This window comes from Ornithorhynchus anatinus, chromosome X3, assembly GCF_004115215.2.
Source record: "Ornithorhynchus anatinus isolate Pmale09 chromosome X3, mOrnAna1.pri.v4, whole genome shotgun sequence".
Classification (NCBI taxonomy): Eukaryota; Metazoa; Chordata; class Mammalia; order Monotremata; family Ornithorhynchidae; genus Ornithorhynchus; species Ornithorhynchus anatinus.
Window position 1 is genome coordinate 19,711,836 of NC_041751.1, and position 13,852 is coordinate 19,725,687.

At 43.8% G+C, this 13,852-nt stretch overlaps 1 non-coding gene across 1 annotated transcript; it reads right to left on the reverse strand.

Moving 5' to 3' along the window:
• Positions 1-1,128: 1,128 nt before the first annotated feature.
• Positions 1,129-1,266, reverse strand: LOC114807750. The gene has a single exon (XR_003755825.1). It is a non-coding gene; the product is annotated as a small nucleolar RNA SNORA7 (small nucleolar RNA).
• Between the last annotated feature and the right edge of the window lie 12,586 nt (positions 1,267-13,852).

Here is a 13,852-nt window from a genome sequence, read left to right on the forward strand (position 1 = left end):
TCCTGTCAGTTCTACCTTCAAAACACTGCTGAAATTTGCCCTTTCCTCTCCACCCAAACTGCTACTATGATGATCCAAGCACTCATCTTAGCCAGCTTTGATAACTGCCTCCTATCTCTCCCCACTTCAGTCCATAATTCATTCTGCTGCCAGATCATTTTTCAGTTCAATCCATGTTTCCCCACTCCTCAAGAACCTCCAGGGGTTGCCCATCCACCTCCACATGAAATAGAAACTCCCTACCATTTTCTTTAAAGCACTCAATCAACTGGCCCCCTCCTACCTTACCTCACTGATTTCCTACTTATAACCCTGTCTGCACACTTCGCTCCTCTAATGTCAACCTAGTTATTGTACCTCGATCATTTTTTATCTCACTGCCTACCTCTTGCCATGCCCTTCCATGGAACTTCCTCCCTTGTCATATGTGTGGCAGACCACCACTGGTATGGTATTTGCTAAGTTGGTATTTGTTAAGCGCTTACTATGTGCCGAGCACTGTTCTAAGCGCTGGGGTAGACATTGGGGAATCAGGTTGTCCCACGTGGGGCTCACAGTCTTAATCCCCATTTTACAGATGAGGGAACTGAGGCACAGAGAAGTGAAGTGACTTGCCCACAGTCACACAGCCGGAGTGCTTACTATATGCCAGCCACTGTACTAAGTGCTGGAGGTGGATACAAGCAAATGGGGTTGGACGCAGTCCCTATCCCAAGTGGGGCTCACTGTCTCAATTCCCATTTTACAGATGAGGTAACTGAGGCACAGAGAAGTAAAGTGACTTGCCCAGGTCACACGGCAGACAAGTGGCGGAGTTGGGATTAAAACCCATGACCTTCTGACTCCCAGGCCCGTGCTCTATCCACTACACCACGCTGCTTTATTCTTTAAGCACTTAATAGTCACCCCTTCACCTCCCCCCAGCACTTATGTCTTGTCTTATGTTGTTGAGTTATCTCTGACCCATAGTGACTCCATGGACATATATCTCCCAGAATATCCCGTTCTCCATCTGCAATCATTCTGGTGATGCATTCGTAGAGTTTTCTTGGTAAAATTATGGAAGTGGTTTATCACTGACTTCTTCCATACAGTAAACTTGAGTTTCTGCTCTCGACTCGAGTTCTGACTTGGAACAGATTGCCTTCCACTCGCTAGCCACTGCCCAAGCTAGGAATGGAATGGGTAGGCCTCTGCTTGACTCTCCCTCCCATAGACAAGACTGGTAGAGTACTAGAAACTCTCCAGGTATGATTCCAAGAGGGACAGCACTTATGTACATAACAGTAAATTATTTTAGTGTCTGCTTCTATCTCTAGACTGTAATTTCATAATGCGCAAGGAACAACTTTATCAACTCTGTTATACTGTATTCTCCCAAGCACTTAGTATTCTACACACAGTAAGCACTCAATTGGTAGATTGATTGATTGACTGATCTCTCCAGGAAGCCCCTCCAGTTAGTTTTTCTTCCACTCAGGGTAGATCAATCAGTCAATGATATGTATTGATCTCCTACTGTGTGCAGAGCACTGTACAGAGTACTTGGGAAAGCACAATAGAATTATCAGTGCCTGGCACATAGTAAGCACTTAAATTCCATAAAAAAGCACTGTTAGAAAGTCCTGGGCTAGCTAAAAATCACCAGGTCGGATACAGTCCCTGTCCCACGTGGGGTTCTCAGTCTAAGTAGGAGGCAGAATAGGCATTGAATTCCCATTTTTAAGTTGAGGAAACTGAGGTGCAGAGAAATTAAGTGACTTGTCCAAGGTCATGCAGCAGGCAAGTGGCGGAGCTGAGATTAGAATCCAGGTTCTCTGACTCCAAAGCCAGTGGCCTTTTTATTATGTCACACTGCTTCACTTGCCAATGAACCAACATCAGAAGACTAATACTTAGACTGAGCTGACCCGGCTATCTAATATCTACCCCAGTGCTTAGTACAGGGCTCAGTTCGTAATAAGTACTTAGCAAATATCACTCTTACTGTTTTCCATTTTTGTGTGGGGAAATGAAAGGAGTCCTAAGTCCATTTTTATTGTTATGATTTTGAGTTCTTTTTTTGTATAAAATGCACTCATGAAGGTGCTTTTTTAAACAATATTTTCATTTTTCTCCAGAAAGATGATCCAGGTATCGGTGTGAAGTACGAACCGGAGTGGGAAGAGGTAGGATGTTGGGAGGTCAGCAAGGAGGCTGATGCAGTAATCTAGGCAGGATAGGATGAGTGACTGTATTAACGTGGTAGCAGTTTGGTTGGAGAGGAAAGGGCGGATTTTAGAGATATTGTGAAGGTGGGACCGACAGGATTTGGTGACAGATTGAATATGTGGGTTGAATGAGAGAGAGGAGTCAAGGATAACGCCAAGGTTACGGGCTTGTGAGACAGGAAGGATGGTGGTGCTGTTGTCTACAGCCTGTCCTGCAGGGCCAACAGGGACTCACCCACCATACAGAGGGGCATAACTTCGGCCCTGGCCATCCTCCCATGGGTGCTAACCAACACCTTGGTAACCTGCCCCCCCCCCACCAAAGCACACACATGCGCTCCCTGCCATCCAGGCCTTCTTCATTTCTGCTTTCCCCTGGGCCTGGAGATGTCCCTCCAAGGGACGCAATCTGTCACTGCATAAGGCCTTCACAAAATTAAGAACATTGGGAAAGTTTGGGTTGTGACTGGTCTTAGACCCAGTAGGCCAGGCCATAGAATGTATTCATTCATTCATTCAATAGTATTTATTGAGCGCTTACTATGTGCAGAGCACTGTACTAAGCGCTTGGGATGAACAAGTCGGCAACAGATAGAGACGGTCCCTGCCGTTTGACGGGCTTACAGTCTAATCGGGGGAGACGGACAGACGAGAACAATGGCAATAAACAGAGTCAAGGGGAAGAACATCTCGTAAAAACAATGGCAACTAAATAGAATCAAGGCGATGTACAATTCATTAACAAAATAAATAGGGTAACGAAAATATATACAGTTGAGCGGGCGAGTACAGTGCTGTGGGGATGGGAAGGGAGAGGTGGAGGAGCAGAGGGAAAAGGGGAAAAAGAGGGTTTAGCTGCGGAGAGGTAAAGGGGGGGGCGGTGGCAGAGGGAGTAGAGGGAGAAGAGGAGCTCAGTCTGGGAACGCCTCTTGGAGGAGGTGAGTTTTAAGTAGGGTTTTGAAGAGGGGAAGAGAATCAGTTTGGCGGAGGTGAGGAGGGAGGGCGTTCCAGGACCGTGGGAGGACGTGACCCAGGGGTCGACGGCGGGATAGGCGAGACCGAAGGACGGTGAGGAGGTGGGCAGCGGAGGAGCGGAGCGTGCGGGGTGGGTGGTAGAAAGAGAGAAGGGAGGAGAGGTAGGAAGGGGCAAGGTGATGGAGAGCCTCGAAGGCTAGAGTGAGGAGTTTTTGTTTGGAGCGGAGGTTGATAGGCAACCACTGGAGTTGTTTAAGAAGGGGAGTGATATGCCCAGATCGTTTCTGCAGGAAGATGAGCCGGGCAGCGGAGTGAAGAATAGACCGGAGCGGGGCGAGAGAGGAGGAAGGGAGGTCAGAGAGAAGGCTGACACAGTAGTCCAGCCGGGATATAACGAGAGCCCGTAACAGTAAGGTAGCCGTTTGGGTGGAGAGGAAAGGGCGGATCTTGGCGATATTGTAGAGGTGATACCGGCAGGTCTCGGTAACGGATAGGATGAGTGGGGTGAACGAGAGAGACGAGTCAAGGATGACACCGAGATTGCGGGCCCGAGAGACGGGAAGGATGGTCGTGCCATCCACGGTGATAGAGAAGTCTGAGAGAGGACCGGGTTTGGGAGGGAAGATGAGGAGCTCAGTCTTGCTCATGTTGAGTTTTAGGTGGCGGGCTGACATCCAGGTGGAGACGTAACATAAGCTTCTTGTGGGCAGGGAACATCTCTTCCAACTCTGTTGTAGGGTACTCTCTCAAGCGTTTAGTACAATACTCTGCAAACAGTAAGCGCTCAATAGACACCACTGATTGATTGCCAGAATTGCCAGGTATTTTCTACTAATGGTATCAGATGCTTTTGTAAGACTCACAAAGGTTATGTAGTATTCCCTGAACATTTGCTGTATTTCATGTGTCTTAAAGATGAGGTCTGCTTTGCCACGCTGTGATCTGAAGTCACACTGTGATTTCCGAAGCACTGGCCTCAATGATATCCTTTAGCGGCCAATCCAGAAGCACCCTGGCTAGGATCGTGCTGGCAACAGACAGTTATGAACACATGCTATAGCCAATCCACAGGGCTTCTCTATTATCCCTTTCATTTTTAATTAAGATCTTTCAATACCCTAAAATTCAGGATAACAGAAAGACCTCGTACAGAGTGGCAGGAGGTGGCAAATTTACCTCGCCTTGGTTTTCAGAGCTAACTGAGAAATCATCCTCAAGTCCTCATTTCTTTGGTTCCACGGAGAATAGTCTTTGTTGTTCAACAAACAAAAAAGATATTTCCTTACTCAACTTCCACATTTCCAGCTTTTGCTATGGTTTCTTAGCTTTTGCAGGCAGGTCAGTGTGAGGTTGCTGCAGGCTCAAGAATGTTCCATCTAACAACTATCAGCAACATTTCACAGTAGGAGAAGAAATCAACAACTTCAAAGGCTCTGCACACAGAAAGTGCTTAATAAATTCGATTGAATGAATATCCACCCAGCACACATTCTCTCTCTTACCCAAAAACACACACACACACATACACCCATACACAGACACAGACATCCTTACAAACATAGACACACACACACACACACACACACTGTTTCTGATGGAATGCTTCATGGCTCAAAATTACAAAATATCTGACAACATAAAACTCTTAATCATTTTACAGAGACAGAGAAGCAGCATGGCCTAGTGGAAATAGCACAGACCTGGGTTCTAATCCTGTCTCTGCCAATTATTTGCTTGGGCAAGTCACTTAACTTGTCTTTGTTTTAGTTCTCCTGTTCTCCCCCATACTTATACTGTGAGCCCCAGGCGGGGCAGGGACTGGGTCCAACCTGATTAACTTTTACCTATCTCAGTGCTTAGGCCAGTGTTTGACACATAGTAAGCATTTAACAAATACCATTAAAAAAAGGCTAATATATTTCTTTTAAAAAGAAGGGAAGAGTGGATTCCCGTTATCTGTGGGGAGATGAGCTAGAGACAGGTTCCCTCACTTTCCAAGAACAATGCCTCTTCTCTCCCTTTTAGGATTTGGCAACATTTATTAAGCTCATGGAGAAAACTGAAAAAAAATCACTAGGTAAACATAAAATGATATAGTCTCATTTGGGAAAGAACAGGGTAAGGATGATCATCACTTCACATAACAAAAAGAGCCCCCTCCCTCATCCCCTCAAGCTGTGATGATAAACAGATTTCCACAGAGCTCTGTAAGGTCTTGGATCTGGTTGTTTTGTAGAAATGTCCATTCCTTGCTTTCCATTTTATTAACTTTTGCATCCTGGGCTAGCTCCATGACTGTGATACTGAGGGGGGAAAGTTCCATCCTGTTGGTCCAGTTTGCTCTTACCTATCAATCACACAATCAATCAATGGTATTTATTGAGCACTTACTGGGTGCAGAGCACCTGACTGGTTGGGAAAGGAGTTTCTCAACATTGACACAACTGAGCACAATAGCAAGAGATTTCCTTGTTCTGAAAGAAGAAAGGGGCTTGGTTGGAATGGATTCTGCCTCCCGCTCTAGACTGTAAGCCCTTTATGGGCGGGGAAATTTTCTAACAATAAGAATAATAATAATTGTGGTATTTGTTAAGCACTTACTATGTGCCAGAATTACTAAGCGCTGGCTGTTAATTCTGTTTTATTGTATTCTCCCAAGTGCCTAGTACAGTGTTCTGCACAGTATAAGTGCTCAGTAAGTACAACTGATTGATCGATTACTTTTAACATACACTTCCTCTCCAAGGGACACATGGCTCCTATGAGCAAGGAAAAGTTTTGTTGAAATTTCACTTTTGAGATCACAGTTTTGCAGTTCTATAGACTGCAAGTTCCTTGTGAGCTAGAAACATGTCTATCAAGTCTGCTATATTGAACTCTCTCAGATGCTTAATAGAGTACTTTGCATACAGTAAGCACTCGAATATGATTGATTCTAGACTGTAAGCTCATTGTAGGCAGGAAATGAGTTTATTTACTGTTATATTGTACTCTCCCAAGCGATTAGTACAGTGCTTTGCAAACAGTAAGCACTCAGTAAATATGATTGAATTGAATGAATGAATGACTGATTGGTTGACTCATTGATTTTTGCCTCAGCCCCTGATACAGAAGCAGTATAAAGCAGAACTGTTCTGCTCTCTCCTTCCAAGACAGCTTTCCAGAAGCAGCTGTCTGGTTTGAGGTTTTGATTTAGCAGGTCTTTTCCACTGGGTGTCTTCTTATCCCAACAGAAAGGTCAGACAGTGACAGCAAGGTGAAATACCAGGCAGCTACAGCCAATAGGGCTTGGCTGGAGTGAGATTCCACTCTCTGCACAAGCCAACGTGAATCTTGTGCCCTGGCTCCAGGATTGTCACCGGAAGCAAAGTCACAGGCCAATTTGGAAATTTGAGCTCAGGTCTTCCCGAAAGATTCTTGGGAGAAATAACTTTTTAAAAGATAAAAAAAATACAATCTTGAGCTTCATTCCTAGTTTGCCATCAACACTGATGACAGAATGCTTTATTTCTTTCCTGGCTGGCACTGGTCTTCTCAGTGGGAAGCCAGTGTGACTCCTAGAGCCAAGTTGCTGGTGTTCTAGAAACTTCCCAGGCTATAGGAAGCTGGTCAAGTTTTCCTGGAAATATCCAGGAAAACAGGATGAGACAAAAAGGGAAATATAAGTGAGGTCAGATCAGAAGAAAAGGAAAGGAGGAAAATGGAGAAAGTGAAAGAATGGATGAGAAAGGGAGGGATGACAGGGATTAGGTCATTAAAGTCATTTGGGGCTGCCGGCAATACAGAGAAGCATGGTCAAAAATAATGTTACTCCATGAACCTAATAATAAGGACAATTTTGATATTTGTTCAGCGCTTACTATGTGTCAAGCAGTATATTAAGACTGGGAATAGTTGCAAGATAACCCGGTCAGACATAGTCCCTGTGCTACATGGGATTCACAGTCTAAGGGGAAGGGAGGACAGACATTTAATTCCCATTTTACAGATCCAACATTTGGGAATATGACATTCCCAGATCTTCAAATTTCCTCTTGCTGTTCTCTCTCCTTCCCTCTTCCAGAAAATGTGCATTCCATATTTTGCCTGTGAATTACCAGGCTTCCATAATAGTCTACATTTACTATGGCTTTTTGATAAGTAGCTAAGCATTTGAGGTAATAATTTAAATAACTAAGATCCCAAAGACCAGTGAGAGTGTAATACTCAATGACGGAATTAGGAATTGATAATAATAATAATAATAATGTTGGTATTTGTTGAGCGCTTACTATGTGCCGAGCACTGTTCTAAGCGCTGGGGTAGACATAGGGGAATCAGGTTGTCCCACGTGGGGCTCACAGTCTTAATCCCCATTTTACAGATGAGGGAACTGAGGCACAGTGAAGTTAAGTGACTTGCCCACAGTCACACAGCCGACAAGTGGCAGAGCTGGGATTCGAACTCATGAGCCCTGACTCCAAAGCCCATGCTCTTTCCACTGAGCCACGCTGCTTCTCCAGCGTGAAGATGGAGATGAAGATGGAGATGAAGGCACAGCAGTATCTGTTGCTACAGAGGGAGCCCAGAAATATTCTCCTCCACAGCCCCACGCTGCAACCCTATCTCCAATCACTGGTCTTAAAGGGGCACTGGGTGAGAGAGTGTGATAGTCCTGTGCTAGCTATTACAGCCAAATGCATGCTCTTTACTGATGGTGGGATACCCCACCCATCAACCCTCAAAATAAGCATCTGTCTCAGGATGTTGGCTGCTTAATCAACGGTATTTATTGAGTGCTTACTGTGTGCAGGGCACCGTACTGAGCACAGAGGAGAGTACAGTGCAACAGAGTTGGTAAACACGTTTCCTGCCCAGAAGGAGTTTACAGCTTGCTCACTGGTGAAGTAGCAGAAGGGCTTGGCACAGCACCCTGAGTGCCTAAGCAGTTAATTTTAGAAATGGACTGCTCATCGTGAATGGTGAAGGGGCTAGGAAAGGTGAACTTATTCAAGTCTGCTTTGCCCAACTCAAATCTGGGTCCCCAGAGAGCTGTGCCTGGGGAATCTTTGTCTTGTGGCATAACTAAAAGGGAAGCAGCAGGGCCTAGTGGAATAGCACAGGGCTGGGAGACAGGAGACGACCTGGACTCTAATTCTGCTTCTGCCACTTTCATGCCGTGTGACCTAGGCCAAGTCAGTTAACTTAATAATAATAATAATGTTGGTATTTGTTAAGCGCTTACTATGTGCAGAGCACTGTTCTAAGCGCTGGGGTAGACACAGGGGAATCAGGTTGTCCCACGTGGGGCTCACAGTCTTCATCCCCATTTTACAGATGAGGGAACTGAGGCACAGAGAAGTTAAGTGACTTGCCCACAGTCACACAGCTGACAAGTGGAAGAGCTGGGATTCGAACTCATGAGCCCTGACTCCAAAGCCCGTGCTCTTTCCACTGCGCCACGCTGCTTCTCTGCTTCCCTGGGCCTCAGTTATTTTATCCCTAAAAGGGGATTCAGAGCTCTGCTCTCCCTCCTGCTGAAACTGTGAGTCCTATGAGGGACACGAACTGATTCCGATCTCCGTGCCTCAGTTACCTCATCTGTAAAATGGGGATTAAGACTGTGAGTCTATGTGGGACAGGGACAGTGTCTAACCTGATTACCTTGTATCTACCCCAATGCTTAGAACAGTGCTTGGCACATATTGAATGCTCAACAATGCTACAGCTATTATCATTACATTATTATGATGATTATTATGGTGATGATTATTCATTCATTAAATCGTATTTATTGAGTGCTCATTGTGTGCAAAGCACTGTACCAAGTGCTTGAGATAATATTATTGTTATTATCATTCTGGATCTATCCCAGCACTTAGCACAATGTTTGGCACTTAGTAGGTGCTTAACAAATACCATAATCATTATTATTATTACTACTAATAAAATCAATGACTATCCTGAAGTGCACACAACGTGGCAGGGTGCATAAGTCACCCATCAGTCTTTTCGGCCACGTTTGTATAGATGGGTAAGATCTCATCGCCAGTGTGACCATCTTCAAAAAACGAAGATATTCTTGGAAGAATCATCATGTCACAGCCCGTTTCATACACGGTGAGATAGAAGGAGGCAAAAGAGCCGTCACTTTCATGATATCAGAAAGCTCTACCTACTTAGAGAAATTACAGACTGATGCATTCTTCAAGCCCCGATTATTTAGATCTCTGTGTTGGACCTTCTTGACTGAGTACAAAATCTAGAAGGCAAATTCAAAAATTCCATTTCAAATTCTTCTGACAGGAAGCACTTAAGAAAATAGGGTAGATAACATCGTGACAGATAGCAGCCTCAAGTGGGCCCCTCAAGTCTCCTGAGGAACTGACAAGAATCCTGAAACACAAGCAGCTGAAAGTGGATCGGTGCCTTTGGAAGTTTGAAAGCCCTTGGTGAAAAGTGTGAAAAAGGAGATGACTTAAGGGAGTTTAACTTGCAATTCCCAAGGGACACCCCCAAATCATTTGGGGAGCTGCTTAACCCATCTTGGTTGCAAATGGATGGTAGTACTCTCAACGTGATAACAATAATAATAATAACAATAATAACATTTGTGAAGTGACTACTACGTGCCAAGAGCGCTACCAAGTGCTGGGGTAGATAGAAGGTAATCACATCAGAGGCAGTTCTTCTCCCACATGGGGCTCACAGTCTAAGTTGGAGGGAGAACAGGTGTCGAATCCTCATTTTACAGATAAGGAAGTCAAATGATTATGAATATTGGAATTTGCTAGGTAGATTCTGGACAGTGCTATGGACTGAAAAGACATCTAAAGAAAGATAAAGCTCCATCAGCAAGTCACTCAATGGAGTGCTTAATGAGTGCAGAACTGAGGGCTTGGGAAAGTACAATGTAACAATTTAACAGACACATTCCCTGCCCACAATGAGCTTACATTCTACAGCTCCATAACAGCCTGCACTCAGGACACCCGTCTGAAACCAAAGATTTTCTCTAACGACGTAAAACTTAGTGCTGCCATTCAATTGAATCAGTCAATGGTATTTATTGAGCATTTACTGTGTGCAGAGCACTGTACTAAATGCTTGGGAGAGTTCCAAAAAACAGATTTAGTAGACATGTTTTCTGCCCGCAAGGAACTTACAGTTTATAGGGAGCCAATTTTGCTCCCTTTATTCTTTCCCAATCCAATAGATGACAGCCCTCTTGATATTCAAAAATCCCACCTCCTCCAAAAGGTCTTGCCTGATGAATTTCCAAGACCCTAAATGTTAAAAGCTCTTCCATCAATTGTAGCATTTAATTATTAATCTTAACACATAGATTTATATTAATGTCTATTGAATTGTATATCCAGTCATATATTTTGATTTATACACCTTTTTATGTCTGTCTCCCTCATTAGAATGTAAGGTCCTTGTGGTCAGGCGTGTCACTCGTTTTATATTTTCCAGGCACTTAGTACAGTGCACTGTGCCCAGTAAGTGCTCAATAAATATTAGGTTTAAGTGTTTTTGGGTTTTTTTAGGAAATGGGGGTATTTATGGCCATTAAAATGGGAACTAGTAAAAAGTTCTTTTCATTATGAAGCCTAATAGGTTAAGGCAGAGGACCATTCAATCCAACTAAAATAATGGAGCTTTTACCTTCAAAAGCTTTTTCATCTGAGACTTTCAAAGAGCTCTTCCAGCCTTGTTTACACCCTGACTGAGCACATGTGAGTGAGGACTATCATAATTTTCATTTCTAAATTGGAAAATCAGCTTTATCCAAATGCACAATGAGGAGAATGGCGCAGCCAGGAAAAAACAAAACAAAACATGAATTTGATTCTTCTTTGATCCCACTGGATTTAATCCTCTCTTTGCTCACTGTCAAATATACCACGTGGTATGGCACTGGAAAGTTCATTGACATATCTATATGAATCTATGTCCAGTGTATTATATCTATCTTAATATATTTCTATATTTCTATCAATAGATAGCTACAGATGGAGATTGACCCATAGATCCTTCAGGGTGAGGGCACTTTAGACCATCACCATTATAGTCCTAAACCTTGAAGAATGCCTTTGGAAACAGTTTTGACAGTCAGATATCCAAATTTGACAGTCAGGTACCCAAACATTTACTCATATATGAATAATGATTTTGTGAGATGAGTCATTCCCAAGATGGCTTCACAGCAGCAGGTGAATTCATAACCAGCCGATGCAGAGCAGTGACTAAGCACCCGTGAGTCAGTTGCTCAGAAGCGCTTGGTGAGGCAGTACTGCCTAATGGCTAGAGTGACAACTATGAATGGTTTTCTTCTGCCTCTGACTCACTCAGGGGGTTCATTGAGTCCCCAGATCTAAGGGCTCAGAGAGACAGCCTTTAGGAATAAATGAGGGGACGGGGGCAGGCTAGTGAGAGGATCTATTTTTGTGAACAGTTGACACCCCTTGTTTTCCTGCTTCTCTTTCTCTCTGCTGTCCCACCTTTTAACTATTTCACAGCCCCCTGATACCTTTTCCAGGCAGAAGGCCAGAGGTAAGTAAATGGTGGCCAAAGAAAATCAATCGATGGTGATATTTCTTCATGGACTCTAGTGTACTGTGTAGTGGGATACAAGCAGGACTATCCATCGCTTATATTCTCCAGGACCCTGCCTGAGTGGGCGGGAGGGGGTTCCTCTGCTGCTCTCATGGGGAAATTCATTTATTCATTCAATCATATTTATTGAGTGCTTACTGTGTGCAAAACGGTGTTTTAAGCGCTTTGGAGAGTACAATAAAGCAATAAACAGACACATTTCCTGCCCACAAACTCATGGATTCATAATAACAATAATAGCAATAATGATAATAATAGTTTTTCTTAAGCACTTCCTACGACCCAAGCAGCATGGCTTGGAGAAGCAGCATGACCTAGTGGATAGCACACGGGCCTGGGAGGCAGAAGGACAGGGGTTCTAATTCTGACTCCACCCCTTGCTGCTGTGTTATCTTGGACAAGTCACTCCACTTTTCTGGGCCTCAGTTGCCTCATTTGTAAAAATGAGGATTAAGGTTGTGAACCCCATAAGAGACAGGGACTGTGACCAACCTGATTTACTTGTATCCTCCCAGTGCTTAGTACAGTGTCTGACACAGAGTAAATGCATAACAAATTGTCTTGTCATATGCTGTCGAGTCATCTCCAACCCATAGCGATGCCATGGACACATGTCTCCCAGAATGCCCCACCTCCATCTGCAATCATTCTGGTAGTGTATCCATAGAGTTTTCTTGATAAAAATAATGGAAGTGGTTTACCTTTGCCTCCTTCCAGACAGTAAACTTGAGTCTCCGTCCTTGCCTCTCTTGCGTGCCGCTGCTGCCCAGCACAGGTGAGTTTTGACTTGTAGCAGATTGCCTTCCATTCTCTAGCCACTGCCCACTAAGCTATTGCTTTTACCTTCTTAGTAAGCCTCCTCTTAAGAGCACTGCAGCAGGCTTCGCCCTCAAAAAGACACTGAAGGAAAAGGCTCCAAGAAGCAGCATGACCTGGTGGAAAAGAGCTCAGGACTGGAAACAGGAGAATTGGGTTCTAATCCTAGCTTGCCATTTGCCTGCTGGGTGACCTTGGTCAAATAGAGCAACCTCTCTGAACCTCAGTTTCTTCATTTGTAAAATCTGAGATTCAATACTTGTTCTCTCTCCTACTTAGTCTGTGAGTACCAGGTGGGTAGGAACTGTGTCTGACCTGATTAACTTTACCTAACCCAGTGCTTCTCACAGTAATTGGTTATCATAGTAAGCATTTAACAAATATCAGTTATTATTATTATCCAAATTTCAAACAAGTATGATCTCACTTTAAAAAAATAAGACAACCCTCCCCACCCGTTTCCCCATACCTAAGCCTTCTCGGTACAACTGAACAAAGGAGTGGGAAGGGGGCATTTTATTTTTTAGGTCTCATACTTTGGGGCAAACTGTGGGTAGGGAGTATGTTTACCAACTCTGTTCTTTTGTACTCTCCCAAATGCCTAGTAGTGTTCTGCACTCAGTAAGCGCTCAATATATACCACTGATTGATTGGAGGAATAGGGAGAAAAGCCGGTAGAAGAAAACTGTGGAAAGCACCCCCCATCTACCATGGGAAGGAGGAAGAGTCTTTACTTTATATCTTAAAAACTATTAAAGCTCTGAGTTGCTAAGCAACCCTATGGGTTACTTTCAGGTTGGAGGGAAGGTGGTACTATTATGATGACATTTTAGTCAAATGCCAACAAAGATCTTGCATGGAAATAAAAAGGCACTTTAGATAACCACTCTGTAAAAAGATTGAAGTTGGAAAGATATCACCTTGCTATTTTTCACTATTGACTGTGAAGAGTTGATGTTTTGCCGGAGGATTTACTTTTCTATTTTGCAATTTTCTGGCTTTGATTTAGAAGAGAGAAGGAATGAATACACTGAGTGGCTTTAAAATAGATTAAATTTTGTACCATTGACTTAGGGGATTTAGAGTAATAGTAATAGTAGTCGAAGTAGTTGGAGTGAAAGTGGAAATAATAGCATTATTAAGCTGTTACTATGCGTAAAACGGTGTCCCAAGTGCTGGGAAACATGCACATGGGTGAAATATAGAGTCCCTTGCCCCCTAAGGGCTCGCAACCTAAGAATAATGGGGGTGAG